At 31.9% G+C, this 7,575-nt stretch overlaps 1 protein-coding gene across 2 annotated transcripts in view; it reads left to right on the top strand.

Annotated features, from left to right (window-relative positions):
* clu (clustered mitochondria protein homolog) overlaps positions 1-7,575 on the top strand; it is a 147,771-nt gene that overhangs the window by 13,463 nt on the left and 126,733 nt on the right. The gene's annotated exons all lie outside the window — the stretch shown is intronic.

Genomic DNA, 7,575 nt, shown 5'->3' with positions numbered 1-7,575 from the left:
TTATTATTTTTTTTTCTTTTATAAATAATTCTCTATATATTCTCTTCTGTACAATTTTGTAATTACTAATATGAAATACTATGCAATATTGTATGCATATAATCTGATTTTTGAATGGTGTATGCATAAATTATTTAAAATATACTCCTCTTCTGTAAGGAGGAGGATAAAGTATAAAAAATACATACTCAAAAAATAAATAAATACAAAAATACAACTCATGCACACATTTGAATATAAGGATAAGCCAGGACCAGGAGTAAGGTGGAAATATATTTGGTTTTAGAAAAAGAAGGGACCTATCTTAGTAGGTGAAGGCTGAGTCGGTGTCAAAATATTCTATTTATCTCAATCAGTGCAGTTATTTGTTTTTTTAGTTTTTCTTTTGTTTCTTCTGTTCTGAAACCCTCCTTTTGTTCTCTTACATAATACAGTTAAAGTAAAAAAACAAAATGGAAACGAGAATCGAATATGTTTTGTTCACCTTTTGATGGAATGTTTCTCCTTGAGAAGAAAAAGTGAAGTAGTGAAAAGTACTCTTTCAAATACATTCTTAATATTTTAATCATTAATAACAGGAACAAATAAATTTTGTTATACGTACCTATATATTGTACTATATAGAAAAATTGTTTCAAGCCGTTTATTCTATTAAAATCGAAATTATCTAATTTATGTTAAAAAGTAACAAAAGTAAAAATATGAAATATATGTATATATAGTTGACCGTAAAAATTGATATATAAGAAGATGGTCAGGGTTGCGGTCAAAAGTAAAACAAAAATAGTTTACAACTATTTATTTTCCGACGTTTCGCCCCACTTTGCAGGGCTTTATCAGGGCTGCTCAAATGAATCGGTTGAACAGGTTGTCTGTCTCAGTCTGTTCAACTTATTCATTTGGACAGCCCTGATGAAGCTCTGCAAAGTGGGGCGAAACGTCGGAAAATAAATGGTTGTAAACTATTTGTTCTTTTTTTAACCGCAACCCTGACCATCTTCTTATATATAAAAATATGAAAGTTGGTGGAGTAGTGAAATTCAATATATTATTCCAGATATAATCAATGAGATAGATAATAGATTTAAAACATATTACACAAATCAATAAAATTTATAATAGCATGGAAATACGATCTTTAACAGAGAATTTCTAACAGCGTGGTTATCATGGAGGAATTCTCTATCTCCCTGCTGGAGGTAAAAACCAGAGATAGGCATAAATTAGCTATAACTGAAACTACTAGCTAAAGTTGCCATGGATACGACAGTTATTCATGAATGAACCATTGATAATAAATATCGTTTCCATGACGATTTTAGCTATTAGTTTCAACTTTAGCTAATTTCTGACTAAAACTAGTGGACGAAGTAGGAATAATTGAGCTCATATCATAAATAATCTAACTGAATATTAATTTCTAGTTTTGCGATGTTATTATTATTCATTTGGTTTTTTTTTTTCGTGGATCGCCGACATTCTTCGTAAATGAAACAATGATCTATTTGTCGAAATTATAAAAAAGAATGTCTAAAAATACCATTTTTATTATAGAATGCCCTTTTCATGATTTGAAATATGTCCAAGTTAGGCCGAGTCTGAAGCTCAGGAACGAAATATTCATGAGTTTATTGGGCCATATGAAATATTTGTTATTATAATTTCACCTATTCGAAGTGGGATTAGTGAATTTTTATTGTTTACTAAGGTTATGTTTACATATTATAATAAGCCGTTTTTAATCTTCTCATTTTTTGATAATATTTATAATCATTCCAATTGATTGCACATTATTTATTATGTCATTAAATATATATATATATTTAAATTTATTTATTTATTGTAGTTTACAACCGTACAAAATAATACAATAGGTAAATATGTTGTATGGTTCATATACACTTGAAAATCTTGGGAAGGAACCACCCATTGGTGGTCACTACTTGATCGTACCTCAAACATTAATTTAAATTAGAAGGTCCCGTGGCCATCTTCTTTTCAGACGCCTCGGAGGATTATCAGGGATTGTTAAGGATGAAAGATTAAGAATTAATGGGTTAGGATGGTTAAGGAGTTTGGAATAAAAAGACGCATATCTGTTTTGGGTCAAATCTGCAACGAATGGGATGTTAAGGTCTTTGTTAATGAGTTTATTTGTGACGTAATAAGGAGCATCAAGGATTTAACGTAGGATTTTGGATTGTAACGATTGGATGCGGGAAGAATTTGATGGTTTGGTGGAGCCCCAGAGCTCAATTCCATATGTCCAAATTGTTCTGATTATTGTAGTGTATACTAATATTTTGTAGTGAATGGGAAGTTTAGAGCGTTTGTCAAGTAAGTGTTGTAGCAATCGGAATCTACGAGCAGTTTCTTGTAGTTTCAGTCTTGTGTGTGGATTCCAAGTAAGTCTCTTGTCAAGATGGAGTCCTAAGTATCGAATCTGTTCAAGAGGCATTAGTGGTGTATTTAGAAAGGATACTGTAGGACAGGAGGGCAGAGGTTTACGACCGAGAGTAAGGGTGATCTGGTGGGATTTGTCAGGATTTATTTTGATTCTCCAGCTTTTACACCATTCTTCAATAGATGTTATACGTGGCTGTAGTGTTTGTGATGCATTAGTTGGGTCGTTGTTTACAGACAGCATACATGTGTCATCAGCGTATGTTGTTAGGACTGTGTTAGGGTGGGTTGGGATGTCGTCATTAAATATGAATATGGAAACACGCGATTTTCACGTAATTTTTTTATGTGGTTAAATTTGTACTCTCGGCAGTTTTTTTTTTTTTTTTTTTTTTTTTTTTATTGTTAGAAACATTACCACGATGTTCGGTGAAGGGTGTTGTAACGAAGGGACTATTCACCGGTGGTTTGAAAAGTTTTGGCTTGTGACTGATTTGGCTAACCAACCCAGAGGACGACCACCACCTTTTGCTTATTGTGAAAGAAAACTCTTAGCAAACATTTAAATTAATTGAACCACAACTGAATACAAGTGTATCCGTAGTTTCACGATACTTAAAGACCATTGGTGAAGTAAATAATATAGATCTATGGTTACCTCATGAGCGGCAGCAGTTGAACCGTTTCACTGCTTACCATACCAAAAAGATGATGACGTGTGATGATAAGTGGATTGTATATGACAACTGGCGTTAGTAAGGTCAGTGTTTAAATATCGGCAAAAGGCTGGGACAAATGGCAAAAATAAATTTGCATCCAAAATAAATATTGGTGTCTGTGGTGGTCAGTGGTAGGAATAATTCATTTCTCCTTTTTACCCAAAGGTGAAACTATCACATCCACATCCTACTGCAGTCATATTCACAATGCATCAAAAGCATGTCAAAAAAGAACCTGCATTGGTTAATAAGAATAGGCCTGTACTCGCCAGCCCTAACCCTCATGTTCCACGGCAGGCAGTGAAGAAAGTAAACGAGCTGTTTTACGAAATCCTTCAACACCCACCTTATTCGCCAAACTTACCTCAGAAATCAAGATATTTCCTTAGGTAGAGTTTTTAAAAATTATTCTCAGGCCAAAAACGCATTTCCTGACTCATTTATTCACAAAACCCGATATTTTTCTTCTTTTTTTTTTTTTAAAGGCAAAGCACAGCGAAGTTGATGTGTGTATCTACGTGTGACCAACCTATTCTAACCCTGGTGGGGGTCTAGTTTTTTTAATTTTGTGGGACCACCACTTAATGAAAAAAGTCAACGGCGGAAAGGAACCGCCGGATCTCAGAACGACAGACTTAGGCCTAACCATCTGAGCAAGGATGGCCCAAACCCGGCATTTTTTAGTTCTGTAATTGAAAAGTTGATAAAGCGTTTGGGAAAATGAGGTTAATATTTTGAATAAAAATGTTTTATTAAATTTATTACCTTCATAAATTTCTTTATTACCTTTCCTATGAAACCTGACATCTTATATGAAATGATCCAATATAGAATATAATATATAGTATATAAATAGATAAAGCATTATTTGGAATTACACGGTATTTTGAGAAACATTTAGTACAATGTTTCAATTTTTATTGATTATTGTGGTTTATGTACCATCTCCAGATAACGGTAATATCTTCAAATAAAAGCTTAAGAGATATTTCATCTCCTTGTGCTGCACTTGATCCCGTCCTAGCTAAATGGTAAATAAGTATATCCCCTAATCTAATTTGAAGTACTTTTAAATAATTCGCTTTCATTTTTTTTTATTTTAAATTATATCATAGTAATTTTATAAATAAAGAATAATTTAATTTTAAAAAATAATAATAATACAGAAATAACAATGTATTTTCTAAGGGATGGAGTGTATTTGCAGAAACAGTTGGTACATTGGTGGATTGTTTCTGAAGATGTAAGTTAAGCCTAAAAGGGATGTAACATTTAAAAAAACAAATTGTAGAGCTTATATTAGGAATGCTGTAGTCGTTGGTAAATCGAAAATAATCGATAGTGTCCCAACTCTTCCGATCTCATTCGATAGTTCACGGCTCAGTGAGCTTTCGTTAAACTATTGAATTTTTGGCTGGAACAAAGTTGCTAATTCTTTTCACACCTAAAGAACTCCTTAAAAATGAATTGTCATTCATGAATTTTTATAAAAAGATTTTCTAAGTACCTTTAATTATGAGGTGTATATAGTTGACCATAGATTAATGGTTGGAGAAATTTGTCGGGGGGTGCGGTCAGCAAAGAACAACATAAATAAACAAAACCATATTTATTAACATATTTTTGGCATAAAATAAATAAATATGGTTTTGTTTATTTATGTTGTTCTTTGCTGACCGCACTCCCCGACAAACTTCTCCAATACCTTTAATTATTTGCTTTATTTAAACAAATTAACCTGGTTTTATTTTTATTGTTGTTACGGCAATGGTCAGATTTTACTTTCACTTACCTTTATATGTAATATATGGTATGGGATTGTCATCCTGAATAAAAAACATTTAACTGTTGTTTTAAATTAGCTATCGTGGAAACAAATAGCTATAGTTGCCATGGATACGATATTTATTTATCAATGGTTCATTCATGAATAAGGGTCGTATCCATGGCAACTATAGCTATTTGTTTCCACGATAGCTAATTTTAGCCCATCTCTGTTATCTTATTACCATTATAATTCTGTTTTGTTAAATATGTTAATGCCGTTTTTAAATGTTAAATAGGTCTTAGCATTTTCCCTAACGGTATGCATCCCATGAATATACAATGAGTGGTTCCTCTTAGCGCTCCAAAATAATTCTAAGAATACATACCTGCTTTTTTTTTCTTATCATTGCTTTATTTTGATGGTGCCACATCTGATATTTATTTATGTTTTAATTGAACGTATTCCAAAGATAGTACTGGAGGTTCTCCCTATACTCTAAGACAGTAATGTTGTCTCAAAGTAACCAGTGCCTATGATATTATTTTAGGTTCACATAAAATTCAAAAGTAAACTTTTTTTTTGCCGATAAATCAGTATTTATGGTATACAATGTATATTATGTCTAAAATTATTTTGCCTGTAGGGGAAAACGACTCATGCACCCTCCACCCTAGCTTCTCCTCTACCGGGAACAAACCAAGAGGCAGTCCGGAACCGGTTCGGAATAGGGGAAAACCCTTTCCTTTAGGTTATCCTTTATCTTTGACTGGGACTATTTCTTGTTTTACTTTGTTGGCAAATACATTGACAACTCTGTTCTAATTTGCTATTTAGAATGTAGTATCTTCCAAAAAGACATTTTTGAGATTTGATAATTATTGTGTTTAGAAAAAAACTGCCTCTTTTAAGTTTAAATTTGTTGTGAAACAGTTAGTGGAACAATTTTATTAATTTTAATGTTTTAAAATGCGGTATATTTGTTCCTAGAATTGGATTGACTTATGATAAATGCAGTAAGTTATGGCTTTTCATAACAGAGGAAACATGAATTGGACCACTCCTTTTTCATGAATTTAAATACATAAATAATTACGTTTTTGATTTGAGAGTGGATAGTTTTCTCTCTATGCATATTTACTTGACATGGTAAAATTATAATCTTGCCATATTAATGAAAATAGTGTTGAAAAAACTGATACGACGAATTTCTATTTATAAATAGCCGAAGTAGTTAGAGGAGAGGAAAGGATTGGTTAGGAAAAGTAGTCCAGTCAACTGAGTAAATCTGTTCCAACAACAAATTCTGACAATCCAGAACTGTACGGAGCATGCGCAGTAGAGGATTTGGGAGAGGTGAAACCGCAGTACGCATGCTCCTTACAGTCAGAAGTAGTTGTTGGAACAGACCTAGTGGAGAGAAGACACTTTTTAAAGAGTGGGGGTTTGGCGGTATAACAGTTACCACTGCACATCTCTCCTCTCTCTTAATTCGCAGGCAAATTATCGTAGGTTCACTATTTCTAATATAATGATATACAAATTATTAACAAAAGTGAATGTTTTTCGCGTCTAGTCACATGCCACAATGCCACTCACTACCACTTCTCCAATCCTCGACTGATTTGAGAATTAAAAACTATAATAATACAGAAAATATATAAATATTTATCTTAAAAATACTGAAAATTCTTTAATCATGTTTTAAGTCTATGTAAAAATGTTATTTACTTGTAAAAGGCATTTTAATTCATATACTGATTAATTTTAGATAGTAATTACACTTGTAAATTGTAAATAATTACAAATTAAGTTTTAAACCTTTATATTTTGCATTTACCTAAAAAAATTTTATTATTATATAACATAATGTTTGCACCCTCCTTGAAGTACAAAATCATTATATTTTGAGGTGTAAATAGTTGACCGTAGATTAATGATTGGAGAAGTTTGTCGGGGGGGGGGGTGCGGTCAGCAAAGAACAACATAAATAAACAAAATCATATTTATTTATTTTATGCCGACGTTTCGACCTGAGTTTCAGGTCTTCATCAGGGCTATTGCCTGACTATAGCCAACAGGGCTATTGCCTGACTATAGCCAATAGGGCTATAGTCAGGCAATAGCCCTGATGAAGACCTGAAACTCAGGTCGAAACGTCGGCATAAAATAAATAAATATGATTTTGTTTATTTATGTTGTTCTTTGCTGACCGCACCCCCCCCCCCCCGACAAACTTCTCCAATCATTATATTTTATTGATTACATAACATTTTATTGTTTATATTTTGTCTATAAAAACAAAGTACATATTTCAATATTTCCACTACTTCCTTAGATATTATATTAATAGTAGTAATATGTGTATAGTAATACTATATGTATGTATGTAAACACAGATATTGTAATTTATATTTTAGTAGTGTCTTAATATTTTAATTTTCTTCATCTGACCTTCAAAACTAAGCCAATCATAGTTTTTATGCCAACTTTACGACCTTCTACGAGGCTAGGATGTCATGTTTTGACCTATATATTTTTAATTTATTTTATTACAAAACTGTTTTTACATGAATAAATCTTTAATTCTTTTTTTAAGGTCTAAAAATCAAAACTTTAAATAATAATATTAAATTTCACTTTCTAATTTTTTTTCTTTATATTCTCAAATTTTTCATCTTTTACTTA

Source organism: Halyomorpha halys, unplaced genomic scaffold (assembly GCF_000696795.3).
Source record: "Halyomorpha halys isolate HHAL.00 unplaced genomic scaffold, Hhal_1.1 Scaffold42.1, whole genome shotgun sequence".
Lineage (NCBI taxonomy): Eukaryota > Metazoa > Arthropoda > Insecta > Hemiptera > Pentatomidae > Halyomorpha > Halyomorpha halys.
Note: the sequence above shows the minus strand (reverse complement) of the source record. Positions and strands in the feature narration are given on the sequence as shown.